Here is a 13,960-nt window from a genome sequence, read left to right as displayed (position 1 = left end):
AAAAGTTGGGTGATTTTGGAAGGGTGTGATTGTAAAGTGCCAGTCGCATCTTTGATGGAGACGGGTGAGGTGACCGCAGTCCTCTCACGAAGTTGCCTTGCTAAAAGTGTATGGGATTTGTTTGCTTTATCATAGAAAGTTTGTCTCAGACGAAGAAGAGCCTTCTCCGTCTTCCCAACCTCTAGGTCCCGTAAGCTCGCCCTGGTGCTCACTAAAGCCCTAAGCGTGTGAACCGTAGGGGATCGCAGGAGGCTTGCCTCCAGATCATGTAACCTGCTGAGCAGAAGCTGTCTCGCCTTGTTCGCATTCCGCTTCATGGCCGTAGATAGAGCAATACACTGACCTCTAAACACTGCCTTGTGGCCCTCCCACACCGAGGTCAGAGACACCTCAGGAGAGGTATTTTCGGCAAAGTAGAGCCTCAGAGTACTCTCCAATTCAGACCTGGAAGGATCATGTTTAAGTAAAAATTAATTAAGCCGCCAGTGGCAAGCACGTGAGGAGCCTGGGGCAAGGGCCAGTGATAGAGTGATTGGCGCATGATCAGACCACAAAATCGCCTGAATGTCTGAACTCGTGCATGTGCGGAGTGTGGGAGCGTTTACAAAGAAATGATCAATGCGGGAGTGGGACTTGTGAGGGTGAGAATAAAACGTGAACTGTTTAGCGGAAGGGTACATCGTGCGCCATGCGTCAAACAGGGCATACTTTCTGATCAGCTGGCAGAACGAGGTGGATTTCCTATCATCCATAACACCGGCCCTCCCCGTGGTAACTGAAAGCCTATCTAGAGTCGGGGAGAAGGCCACGTTGAAGTCCCCTCCAACTACCAAAAATTGGTGGGGCGAGGAGTACAACCGTTTAAACACTTTGGAGAGGAAGGGAACCTGGTTGGTGTTGGGCGCATAAATATTGCATAAAGTTAGGTTGGACCCCTTCCACGCGCCCCGCAAAATAAGATAGTGACCCAGTGGATCTACATATTGTGAATGTAATTGGAAGGGGGAGCCTTGTTTAAAAAGGATCTCTACGCCAGCCCGTTTGCGTGTGTTGGAGGCAAGGTACGTCTGTGGGAAGTGTCTGTGGGCAAACGACAAGGTGCCTGACTTCAGGAGGTGAGTCTCCTGGACGAAGATAATGTCTGCCTTTGAGCGCTTGAACTCACGAAGGGCCAGACTACGTTTAATATTGGAGTTCAGGCCCTTTACGTTTAACGACAGAATCTCAATAATGTGGCCTAACTAATAAAGTGGCCTAACTAGCAAAATCGCCAGATAGGAGGCCAGTCGGGAAACTCCGAGGGGGGTGAAATAGATGACCAAGGGAGAGATACGCAACTCCCAGGCCTGCCTACAGATAAAGCTAAAAAAAACAAAAAAGAGGATAGGGGCCGGCACCTGGCCCAAGCAGCATGTGATGGGCTGCACCTCACGTACCACCCTTAGTTAAGCCTTTAACCTCAGTCCCACACAGCCAAACTATCAAACAGTAGAACCAGGGAACAATTCAACAGGATGGTAGTCCCCCCGGGGGAGAACTAGGAAAGTTGGGGGAAAGCTAGAGGGGCCCAGGACCTCACAACAGAACTTAAAGGAGTCCTCCGAGCCGGCGCCCCGCAAGAGGAGCGCCGGCAGGGGAGGACCCCCAACAGAACAACTCCAAGTAAAGTAACTCCCACCCGCGGGGTAATGGGCTTGGTAAGAGCATCCCACATTAAAAAAAAAACACAAAAAACAAATGATAACCAGAAACGCTGACAGCCCCCCCCAGGACAGCACCCCCCTTGAGGGGGGACCGCCCCAGGAGGGGAGGGCTCACAGCGTCAAATCCCAACATAAACCCGCTAAAGGCCCAGCGTTAAGAAGGCACAGAACAGTCCAGAGTGTAAGTTCCAAGATGCAACGGTGACCATGATAAGGGCCTAAGCCCGTCGTCCCCAGGATGGCGGGGGGGGGTTCCAGCCGGGCCGGGACCCATGCGTTTTCGACCCACCACCTGGGTCCAAGGAACCGGACGTGACGGTGGGACCGGGAGAGTGGGTGGGACGGAAATGTCCAGATCTCTGCAGAAAGACTGGAGTTCTTCCGGGAATTGGAGCGTTGTGGATCTCCCATCTTTCTTGGCCGTGAGACTAAAAGGAAAGCCCCAATGATAGCGGAAGTCATTTTCACGTAAAAGTGACAAAAGAGGTTGTAGGGAACACCGTTGCTGAAGAGTTAGCCACGACAGGTCCGGGAAGAGTTGAATGGAGGCTCCATCAAAGTCAATAGCGTGCATGTTGCGGGCCTTTCTCATAATCTCTTCTTTAAGAGAGTAATTATGAACTCTGCATATCACATCGCGTGGTTTAGAACCCGGCCCCCGCGGCCGGAGGGCTCTATGCTTGATCTTTTGGCGTTCAGGGCAGCCCAGGATACTGTTAAAGATGGCTTGAAGCGTGATGGATAAGTCCTCGTCCTGAGTCGCTTCCGGAAGGCCGTGGACTCTAATGTTATTCCGTCTGCCTCTATTATCTAAATCCTCAAGATGGCGCTGGAAGTCGCGGAGGGTACTCGCCTGCGAAGCCAGCTGGGAGTGGATGTGGGAGATCTCGAGTTTAGTGCCCTCATGCTCATCTTCCAAGGAGGACACCTTGGTAGAAAGATGGTGTAAGTCCGTACGCAGCATATTCATCTCAGACCTGCAAGTTTCACGGACCTCTTGAATAAGCATACGAAAGTCCTGCTTCGTGGGCATACAACGAACGTAATCTCTCCAAGAGGTGCACGGTTCAGGATCGGAGTCATCTTACTTAGGACCTCCAGCATCTCCCGTCAGGTCCACACGAGCTGCCCGAGCCGCGCCAACCCCCGGGATCAATGGGCTAGGGGGAGGGCGGCGGGACATCTGAGCCGAAAGACCACGGGTCCCACCCGGCGAGGGGAGAGGGTCGGGGTAGTCCACAGGTCGCGGTGCCCTGGAGTGGGCACGAGGCTGAGACCGCGGTCCCTGGAGAGGCGCTGGGGGAGCGGATGTTGTCTTGGTCCCCTGGGACCGATGAGGAAGGGGGCACGGATCCCATGTTGGAGTGGGGGAATCCCATGGGGAGGTATACTGGGATGAGTGATCCTGCTGTCCCTGTGTAGGTGACACAGGGGCTATCAGGCAGGGAGGGAACGACTGGGACAGGCTGTCAGGAGGATGGACTCCATGTAATGTCCCCTCTCCCTCACGAGTGAGAGGGGGATAGTCAGTGGCATACCCAGCGTTCTCACCTCCTTCCGTAGTACAGCTGTCAGCATTCCAGGCACCAGGTACTGCAGAAGAGCTTGTAGAAAGCACTGTCTGTGCCATGTTGGGCAGGGGCTGCTGCACCTGCTGTCCATCCCCTCTGTAGCTGCCTGAGGAAGATGTATGTGCAGCCCGGGAGTGTAAGGTACCAGCAACGCCTCCCGCGGATGTCAGGAGCCCCTCCGGTTCGAACCCCAGATTGCCAGGTCCCTCCGATGTGCGGGATGCAGGGGAGTCCTCCGCAGGCGCGGCCGCCGGCGCCATCTTGGCCTCGTGGTGTCCCGCTGCCTCCGGGCTAAAATAATCCGTTATAAGCGGCGGAGGAGCCGAGGAGGACCGTGTGCTCAGTCCCTGAGAGCTGGGCTCCCTGTGGCGCTTCGATTTGCCCATAATAAGCCAAAGTAAGGTGCCGGCAGTTAGCTACAGAGGCAGGCCAGGAGTGGAGCTTCAGTGCCGTGCGTCTCTACCCGCTGCCATCCAGACCACGCCCCCCGTAGGATTCTTATTATGTTGTTGGCTTTGACCTGTTTTTTTTAGCTTGTTTCCCAAGGTGACCATCTTGGCCTTTGTCAAGAGGCTTCAGAGTGCCCAAAGAGAGTGCCTACGGCCAAATCACCCTGAAAGAGCCCAATCTCATCTGATCTCAGAGGCTAAGCAGCGATGGGCCTGGTTAGTACCTGGATGGGAGACAGCCTGGGAATACCAGGTGCCGCAGGCTTCTCATTATGTTGTCGGCGTTGACCTGTTTTTTTCCCTTGTTTCCCAAGGTGACCATCTTGGCATTTGTCAAGAGGGTTGAGAGTGCACTAAGAAATAGCCTACGGGCACAACACCCTGAAAGTGCCCAATCTCGTTTGGTCTCAGAGGCTAAGCAGGGTTGGGACCGGTTTGTACCTGGATGGGAGACCGCCTGGGTTTTCCAGATGCCGCAGGCTTCTTTTTATGTTGTTGGCGTTGACTTGTTTTTTTTGTTTGTTTCCCAAGGTGACCATCTTGGCATTTGTCAAGAGGGTTGAGAGTGCCCAAAGAGTTCGCTTACAGCAGCATCACCCTGAAAGAGCCCTATCTCTTCTCATCTCTGAGGCTAAGAAGGGTTGGGCCTAGTTAGTCCCTGGATGGGAGATGGCTTTGGAATACCAGGTGCCATACTCTTCTTTTTATGTTGTTGACATTGACCTGTTTTTTTTTCGCTTGTTTCCCAAGGTGACTATCTTGGCATTTGTCAAGAGGGTTGAGAGTGCCCAAAGAGATTGCCTATGGGCACATAAGCCTGAAAGCACCCGATCTCCTCTGATCTCAGAGGCTAAACAGGGTCGGGCCTTGCTAGTACCTGGATTGGAGACCACCTGGGAATACTAGGTGCTGTAGGCTTCTTTTTATGTTGTTGGCGTTGACTTGTTTTTTTTTTTTTGTTTGTTTACCAAGGTGACCATCTTGGTGTTTGTCAAGAGGGTTGAGAGTGCCTGAAGAGCTTGCCTATGGCCACATAACCCTGAAAGCACCAGATCTCGTCTGATCTCAGAGACTAAACAGGGTCGGGCCTTGTTAATACCTGGATGGGAGACCACCAGGGAATACTAGGTGCTGTAGACTTCTTCTTATGTTGTTGGCGTTGACTTGTTTTTTTTGTTTGTTTCCCAAAGTGACCAACTTGGCATTAGTCAAGAGGGTTGAGAGTGCCTGAAGAAATCTCCTACGGCCACATCACCCTGAAAGATCTCATCTGATCTCAGAGGCTAAGCAGGGTTGGGACCAGTTTAGTACCTGGATGGGAGACCGCCTGGGATTTCCAGATGCCGTAGGCTTCTTTTTATGTTGTTGCCGTTGACTTATTTTTTTCCGCTTGTTCCCAAGGTGACCATCTTGGCATTTGTCAAGAGAGTTGAGAGAGCCTGAAGATATTGGCTACGGCCACATCACCCTGAATCCGTTCAATCTCGTCTGATCTTGGAGGCTAAGCAGGGTCGGGCCTGGTTAATTCCTGGATGGGAGACCGCCTGGGAATACCAGGTGTCGTAGGCTTCTGTTTTTTTTTCAAATATAATTTTTTCTCCAAACAGGGGAAGACGGTCCCCCGAGTACATAATGCAAGAGAGAAATACAGAGCAAAAAGCAGCTGAACAATACTTGATACAGGTATATTCGCAACTGTGAGTCTGCCTTCCATCAATCACAATGATTTGAGGCACGGATAAAGTACTGTACCAAGATCCAGGGTCACACAAACCCCAGGTCCCTCCGGCATAATCCATCCAGAGGGGGGTGTGGGGCCGTCATTCCCAATTTTCCACTCTTTCCAAAAGAGAGAGGGGGTGGAGGGGGTGAGAGATAGGGGAGGAAGGCAGAAAAGAGAAGGGGTGAAAGATCAGGAAAGGAGAAGAGGGGAACGAGACACGATGGCAGCCACTGTCCAAGGGGCCAGTCAAGGAAAGCTCAGAGCACTAAGGCGATAGCAGGCGACATCCTTCCAGCGAGAATATAAAGGTATTCCAGATGTCCCAGGTTTGTTTAAAAAATTCTTGTTTACCTTGTGATGTGAGGATCAAGTCCTCCATTTTTTTTTATGTCCTCTATTTTCCTAAGCCAGTGAATAATGAAAGGGGAGGAACATTTTTTCCAATAGAGAGGGATGCAGGATTTCGCCGCATTTATCACACGCCGTAAAATAGATTTTTTTGTACTTCTTAATGGGAATCTGTGAATGGTGCAAGAGAAAGAATGCAGCCTCTTCCTGGATGGAGAAGTCTGTGAATTTTTGTGTTATGCATCGGATCTCTGTCCAGAAGTCCACCAAGCTGGGGCAGGACCAAAAAATGTGGAGCAACGTGCCCTCTTCTTCTCCACACCTCCAGCATATGTTCGAGGAAGAGGGGAAACATTTCTGTAGCTTTGATGGTGTCAAATACCCCCTGGTGAGAAGTTTAAAATTAGTCTCCTGTATCTTCGTGCACAGCGAGGTTTTGAGATCCAAAGTGATAATGCGTTGTTTCTGTGCTGGGGAAAACAAGCAATTAAGGTCCTTTTCCCAGTTGGACAGACAGGTTAAGTGTGGGTAATCTGTTTGAGAGAGAATGTGGGCCAAAGGGCCTTCACTTCTACATAGGGTCTTAAACTCCGTCTGAGGGCGGGCGAATGTTTGAGGATTGGGGATGGAATGGAGAAAATGATGTCGTTGAGCCGCTCTCCAAAAAGGCAGTTGTAAAAGCCCTGTCAGATCTGTTAGGGTTGAGAAAGAATCAATGACGAATTTAGACGCATTGTCTAGGTTGGAATTTCTAAGTGGGTCCCCGGTTCAAAGTTCGGATGGTCACGTATGGGAAATAGGGAGGAAGACAAAGACGTGAGTGTGTTTTGGGTAACGATCAGGTGACTGACTTTCAACTAAGCCCCTATAGTGGGATGTGACATCAATTCTGTGGGTAAATCCTTATAGCACCACATGGCGCTTCTTAGCGGAATTTGGGAGTGAGCTTAGAAAGTTTGTTTCGATTCCAGTCCAATACACGCCCCAGATGGGAGGCCAGGTAGTAGCGTCGCAAGTCAGGGAGAACCAACCCTCCCTGTTGTTTAGACAATGTCAGCTGTGACCGCTTAAATCTGGGATTTTTGTGGGCCCAGTTAAATTGAGTGAGCAAGGATTGAGCTTGCTTAAAAAACGGGATTGGAATCTGGATCGGGAGAGCTTGGAAAAGATAGGTAAATTTAGGGAGTATGTTCATTTTAATGAGATTGCATCTCCTGAACCAGGAATGGAGGCCAGAATGCCACCCTTGAAGCAAACTGCGAATCTTAGTGACAAGGGGTGGGGGGAAGTTCAACATAAACGTACGTGCGATGTCCGGTGGAATGTAAGTACCTAAGTACTTAAGGGCTGTATGGGTCCATTTAAATCGAAAATTGGACTGCAAGTCTATTAACATTTGCGGGGGGACTGCAACCCCCATGGCCTCTGATTTCAAGAAGTATCCCGTATATCTGGAATTCCCAAAGGAGATTTGGCAAGGAAACTCTGGGATTCGTCAGCGAGAACCGCATGTCATCCGCGTAGGCAGATATCTTGCACTCAATGGTACCCATTTGGAGTCCCGTTATGTCTGAGTTTTGTCGAATTGTGGAGAGAAAGGGTTCCAATGACAGGGGCGACAGGGGGCAACCCTGTCTGGTCCCATTCCCGATGTCAAGGGGAGATGAGAGCACCCCATTCGCTTTGACTTGAGCTGAAGGGCGTGAGTATATCTTACTTATCCATGCCAGCATCCGTTCACTCAGACCTATATGGCGAAGGACCGAGAACATGAATGTCCATTTGACCCGATCAAAAGCCTTCTCGGCATGAGTACTCACGAAAAAGACAAGGGGTCCCAGATGACTTTATGCTTTATGGACCAGGGTAAGCACCTTAATGGTGTTGTCCCTATCTTCCCTGGTGGGAATAAAACCTAACTGGTCAATATGTATAACTGCAAGTGATGTGCCAATCACGTGGAGAGGATTTTAGAGAATAGTTTTAGGACCGAATTTAGGAGGTAAATGGGTCTGTAGCTCCCACATAGGCCCGGGTCTTTGCCCTCCTTAGGTATCAACGAGATGTGGACTCCAAGGGTATCCTCAGGAAAATCCCCATTCGAGCTCAGAGTATTAAATAAATACACTAAGCGCGGGCCGAGAATAGGGAGGAAGGTCTTATAGATTTGTGCGGTATATCCATCAGGGCCCGGAGCCTTACCCACCTTCGGAGGTGCCACGGCCGTCTGGACTTCTTCCAGTGTGATCGGGTCCTCCAAGTACTCCCGTGATTTCGATGAGAGGGTTGGTAGACCAGAACCAGTTACATATCTGTTTATATTGTCCTGTCCAGACCCTGAATCTGGCAGGTTGTAGAGATCAGAGTAACATTTTTCAAAGTCTTCGGCTATTTGGGTTGGGGTAGAGGCCCTCTGGCCATTCTCATCTATCAACTGTGGTATGTAAGAGGCAGATTTCAACTCCTTTACCGACCTGGCTAAGATTTTTCCGCATTAGTCCCCTGACTCCTATGTCAGTTTACGACAAAACTGGAGTGCCGCATTCGCTTTATAATGGAGTAGGTCAGCAATATGGGTACGGAGTGTCCCCAATTCAATCTCTAAGGTCCGTGAGGGGGCATGTTTATGTTTCGCTTCCACAGAGGCAAGTTCACGAAACAGATTAGCAAGCTGTTCCTTCCGTGTTCGTTTGATGCGCGCCCCGTGCCTGATAAGTACCCTGCTGAGTACTGACTTGTGAGCCTCCCAAATTATCCCCGGGTCGCAGTCCTGCATTTAGTTTTCTTGGAAATAAAGGTCAAATTCCCTGGTCACATCTGCTAAAACTTCCGGTATCTGGAGGAGGCTCTCATTAAGGCGCCAGAATAGAGACCTAGGTGAGGGGTTCCTAGAGAGGGTGTAGGTAAGGGCTACAGGAGCGTGGTCGGACCAAGTAATATGGCCGATGGAGGAAGAGCTCACCAAGTGCAGTTGGTCATGTGGAATCAAGAAGAAGTCTATCCTCAAGTATGATTTGTGAGGGGAAGAGCAAAAAGAGTAGTCCCTTTCCCCAGTGTTGCAGACACCAGACATCAACTAATTGGTCATTCAGTAAACACTTAGTAATCCGCTTTCTAGAGGAAATGAGGAGCGAGGAGCAAGAGGCAGAAGTGTCAACCGATGGCGAAAGTTGACATTAAAGTCCCCACCTAATATCAACTGGCCCTCCCGAAAGTCACATAATCTGTGCAGGGTAGTTCTGAGGAACGTGTCTTGGTGATCATTGGGAGCGTACACAGTGGCAAATGTAAAAAGGCGCTCTCCAATGTGGCCCCTAAGAAAAAGATATCGGCCCCCAGGGTCCACCAGAGAATCCTGGAGAACCCAGGGGAGCCTGCTAGAGATCAGAATTGAGACTCCCTTGGTCTTAGAGGAGGGGTTAGTAGAGTGGTAGACCTTAGGGAAGGATCTCGACCATAGAAAGGGGAGGCTAGTATTTTTAAAATGTGTTTCTTGTATAAAGGCCACATCAGTACAGGAAGTCTTCAGTTCACACAGGAGGATCCACCGTTTTTCAGGGGAGTTCAGTCCCTTAACGTTTAGAGAGGTGACCTTGACTGAGTCTGCCATCGCTCCTCGGGGAGGGGGAGGGGGACGTCAGAGAAAAGCAAAGAAAGTTTAACCAAGGTAGGTTTTGGGTAGGTAATGGATGGCGGGATCTAAGGGGGAGAAAGGAAGGGCAAATGGAAGGAAAGGTAAGGGGAAAAAGAGGCCGGGCACCTCAACCCCAGGGGGAGAGGGAAATTAAGGGTTGTCCGCACTCAACAGTACAGGAAGGGTATACTAAAACAGCACAATTATGCTATAGCGCTTACCAGATGTACACTGGGTTTAAAGCGCTGTCCTACTTGGGTTGGTGGGTAGACAGGTCGGAGAGGGAGCCCCCGAATCCTTGTCCCCCCAGTCCCGGCAGTGGTAAATGTCACGTCTGATACCGGTATGCAAATAAAAGACAATCAGTAACATCCTAGAACCAAAAAACAATAGTATAATCAAAAAAGAGGTAGAGCATATAACTGTCAGCACTGAGGGGTCTCCTCGGCTCGCCCTAAAAGTAGGCATGCATGAGGGAGCCCGTCACAACAGAAAAGGCATCACAGAATGGGATCCACCACCCCCCGTCCCATACCCCAAAAGTACATGCAGTCCCCGAACAAATGCATTTCTCCCTTTGGCAGATTGTCCTCTCCTTACCCCCTCTCCCCCGCCCACGCCCCGGGGGAAAAAGGGGCAGGGAAGGGGGGGGAAGGGGGAGCAGAAGGGGGGAAAGGGGGAGTGGAAGGGGGGAAAGGGGGAGGGAAAGGAGGGAAGGGTGGGAAAGGAGGGAAGGGAAGGGTGGGAAGGGGGGGGAGGGAGGGGGGAGACAGGGGAGAGGGGACAAACATGCAGAAATGTCAAGTCCTTTAGCACACTCCCACCAGCAACCACCCGGACCCCATAAATTTCAACTCCTCCCCTCCATGGTCACTACATCAAGATGAAAGAGGAGCAGCTCTGGTCGGTGCATACCAATAGGCTCAATAAAAAAGTCATCCAGGGTCCCCGAAAGCTGCAGAAGGCAATGTCGGCAAAGAGAAGGTGGGGGCCAGAGGGGGGGGGGACAAGGGGAGCAACCAGTGGGAGGGGACACATATGCGGGAATGTCAAGCCCTTCCAGTACAGCGCACTAGGTATCACTCAGACCCCCCAAAGTGCAACTCCCCCCTCTAAGGTCAAGACTCCAGAAGGGAAGATGAGCCGCCCTGTTCTGTACATGAAAGAACCTGCTGCCAAGGGGTTGGGGCCATCATCCCTTCCTCCAATGGGAGATGCCACCGGCATGACAGCCCTGTGTCCTGTCAAGTGGTGCCCCTCCGACAATGTCGTCGGGGTATGTGTGGAGCATCCAGGGGGAGGCAGGGACCACCCAAACAGTGAGGGGTAAAGCCTCCAAGGGGGACCGGTGTCAGACAGGAGGATAGCGGTGTCTTGTACAAGTTGGTTAATTAGACAAGTCATCCAGTGTGTTCCTGTGAGCAGCGGAAGGAAAGGTCGGTAAGGATTATGAATGGGTGGGGACCAGGGAGTGCATAAAACTGCCACCAGATGACCGGGGCAGAGAGGGCAAGGGCATGAAAGTCAGATCTGGTAGGTGGGGGCGGGGGTGAGGAGTGTCCCTCATATTACTCACGTTGATCATACCTTGAAGCTGAGCACTCTGCATACCCAGGACGTTCTTCGGTATAATCTAGCCTATCTATATACATTAGCCTGTATTTTGTACACATTAGCCTGTCTGTATCAACTAGCCGGTCCTCTGTATACACTAGTCCGTCTGTATACACTAGTGTATACAGATAGGCTAGATTATACAGAAGAACGTCCTGGGTATGCAGAGATGGAGGCTAGGGTATACAGAGAGAGAGGCTAGAGTATGCATACTTGCTAGTGTATACAGACGGACTAGTGTATACAGAAGACCGGCTAGGTTATATAGAGAGGCTAATGTGTGCAAAAGACAGGCTAGTGTATACAAATAAGCTAGATTATAGAGAACATCTTGGGTATGCAGAGATGGAGGCTAGGGTATACAGAGAGAGAGGCTGGGTTACACAGAGAGGCTGGTGTATGCAGACTTGCTAGTGTATACAGACGGACTAGTGTATACAGAGAGGCTTGGTTATACAGAGAGCTAATGTATAAAGAGCAGCTAGTGTATACAAAAGACATCCAAGGGTATACAGAGAGACTCATGTATGCAGAAGACCGGCTAATTTATACAGAGAGGCTAAAGTGTACAAAACACGGGCTAGTTTATACGGATAGGCTAGATTATACAGAAGAACGTCCTGGGTTTGCAGAGATGGAGGCTAGGGTATACAGAGAGAGAGAGGCTGGGTTAACCAGAGAGGCAGGAGTATGCAGACTAATAAAGACATTGACCGATAGACGTTAAGTAATTGGCCGTTATTGGTTTGGCAGTACATGGTTTATTTTGATGTAAGATAGTTTTATTCTCTACTTATAGCCGAGTTTTAGACGACTTTATTATTAGCATTATTCGCATTATTCATATTTATTATGCAGAGTGTAAGTATTGCAGTGAGACGATATTGCTTTTGAAAGATTTGTATAATAGCATTGTTAGCAGACCAATGGGACAATTTACATGGCTTAATATTGCAGAGCGTAATTTAACAGGAAACCGATCCAAAGTAGTTGCAGTAGCTTCATAAAACTGAGAAATCGTTGCATTACTCTAAATTTAAAAGTTGTTCCGGTAGCACTGAAAATTAACTAACTGATATTAGATGAGTGATCTACACATTTCGTTTACTATTTCGTTTACTATTGCAGAGAGATACCGGCTAAATGTTAATATGTGCTGCGTGTAAGGTAGAAATAAGATGGTTAAGTGTGAGCTGGTTTACCAGGATTTAGAGATAGTAATCTGTTTATTCTAATAATACATATAGCAAAATAACTCAGATTAATATTGAGACAGTATATACAGGTCGGGTTTAAGTGGAATTACACGAAATAACAGCAACGACGTGTGTAGGTTTTTATCAATCAGGTTCATTACGTGTCTTTAATCATGTAGTGAATATACCCCAAATATAGCATAAGGATAAGAAAGGATAATAACTGGCAGAGGATGACATGGCAAAAAGACAAACTGCATTAGAAATGTGAATATGAATTAGAGATGAAATGTCAATCCCAATTGGTTACTTACAGGTATTAAAACTGTTAACCCGGCTACCTACAGCAAAGTGTGAGCTAAGCAGCTAAATATTCTGCAATAGCAGAGATTAAGTATTGCAGTTGAAAAGAGATCGGAAGCGTTAGTTGCAGTAGCTTCAAAATGACTGAGAAATAATTTCATTACTCTAAATGTAAAAGTTAGCACTGAGTGGAGTACAAATTCGGTTTCCTATAGCAGAGAAATACCAGCTAAATGTGAGATCAATTAAATTGTTCACGGTAGCATTGCATTACTCTTAATATGTGCAGCGTGTAAAGAAGCAATAAGATGGTTTTGTATTATCGTAAAATTAGCAGTATACGTTATAAAGGTGAGTAGGTAACCTGGATTTAGACATAGCAAACTCTACAATCTAATTTAGCAAAATTAGAACGGATAATATTGAGACAGTATTTACAAGTCGAGTTTAAGTGGAAATACACAAAATATCTAGCTTACCTTTACACTGTTCAATAGAGCGTTGCAAAGTAATACCAAGGCAGAATGTCGGAATAGCAATTAGATGAGATGATTGCTGTAATCATGAAATATCAGCAACGACGTGACCAGGTTTCTATAGTTTTTCAGGATCCTTACGTGTCTTTAAGGATGAAAAAGTATAATTACTGGCAAAGTATGACATGGCAAAGAAACAAATTGCATTAGAGATGTGAGATAGACATTTTGTTACGTACGAAGACGGGTTACACTGACTGTTTTCCGTTTCCACTGGAAAGAGAATCATATTGCATAGAGGTAGCGAGAGATGGTTGCATTACTCTTAATGTGTAAAGGTTTAAAAAGATGGTTTGGTGTGAATTTTGCTTTAACGTAAAATTAGCTGTAGACATTATAACTATTGTTAGGTTTACAATGATTTAGAGATAGTATCTCTATAATCTAATAATAATAAGTATAGCAAAACAAATTTGGAAAATATTGAGGCAGTATATATAGGTCGAGATAAAGTGAATACACAACAGGGATCAAGGGATAGTTGCAAAGTAATATCCTCATTAAGGTAGAATGTCGGAATAGCAATGAGACTCGATATTTGCAACATAAAACGAAATATGAGCACGGCTAATACAATACAGAAAAACAGTACATAATTTAAGAGTACAGTAGAATATAGTATAAATTATAGTATAAATTATTTAAGATTAAATAGACTTAGCTTGAAAAATCTAAGTTTAAATCGTTGAGTAAATCGTTGAGTAAATCGTAAATTTATCAGCTAAGTTAACTCTGAGATTATGATTAATTTCACAGTTCCATTACGCGGTCCTTTTCACTGGTATAGTCATAATGTAATATCAGTTATTGCTATCAGTAAATGTTAAAATTGGCAGAAAGACGGCTTACACTGCTTTTCTCACATTTTGCTGCGGTAAAAAGA

At 47.8% G+C, this 13,960-nt stretch overlaps 4 pseudogenes; all 4 read left to right on the top strand.

Annotated features, from left to right (window-relative positions):
* The first annotated feature begins 3,869 nt into the window (after nucleotides 1–3,869).
* LOC143931430 (5S ribosomal RNA) lies at nucleotides 3,870–3,988 on the top strand (annotated as a pseudogene).
* A 534-nt stretch (nucleotides 3,989–4,522) lies between these two features.
* Nucleotides 4,523–4,641, top strand: LOC143932178 (5S ribosomal RNA; annotated as a pseudogene).
* A 103-nt stretch (nucleotides 4,642–4,744) lies between these two features.
* On the top strand, nucleotides 4,745–4,863 carry LOC143931703 (5S ribosomal RNA; annotated as a pseudogene).
* A 310-nt stretch (nucleotides 4,864–5,173) lies between these two features.
* Nucleotides 5,174–5,292, top strand: LOC143931054 (5S ribosomal RNA; annotated as a pseudogene).
* The last annotated feature ends 8,668 nt before the right edge of the window (nucleotides 5,293–13,960 follow it).

The sequence above is a fragment of the Lithobates pipiens genome, unplaced genomic scaffold, assembly GCF_037356315.1.
Source record: "Lithobates pipiens isolate NorthernLeopardFrog02 unplaced genomic scaffold, aLitPip1_a1.2 Scaffold_25, whole genome shotgun sequence".
NCBI classification, from domain to species: domain Eukaryota; kingdom Metazoa; phylum Chordata; class Amphibia; order Anura; family Ranidae; genus Lithobates; species Lithobates pipiens.
This window is presented reverse-complemented; position numbering and strand designations above follow the sequence as displayed.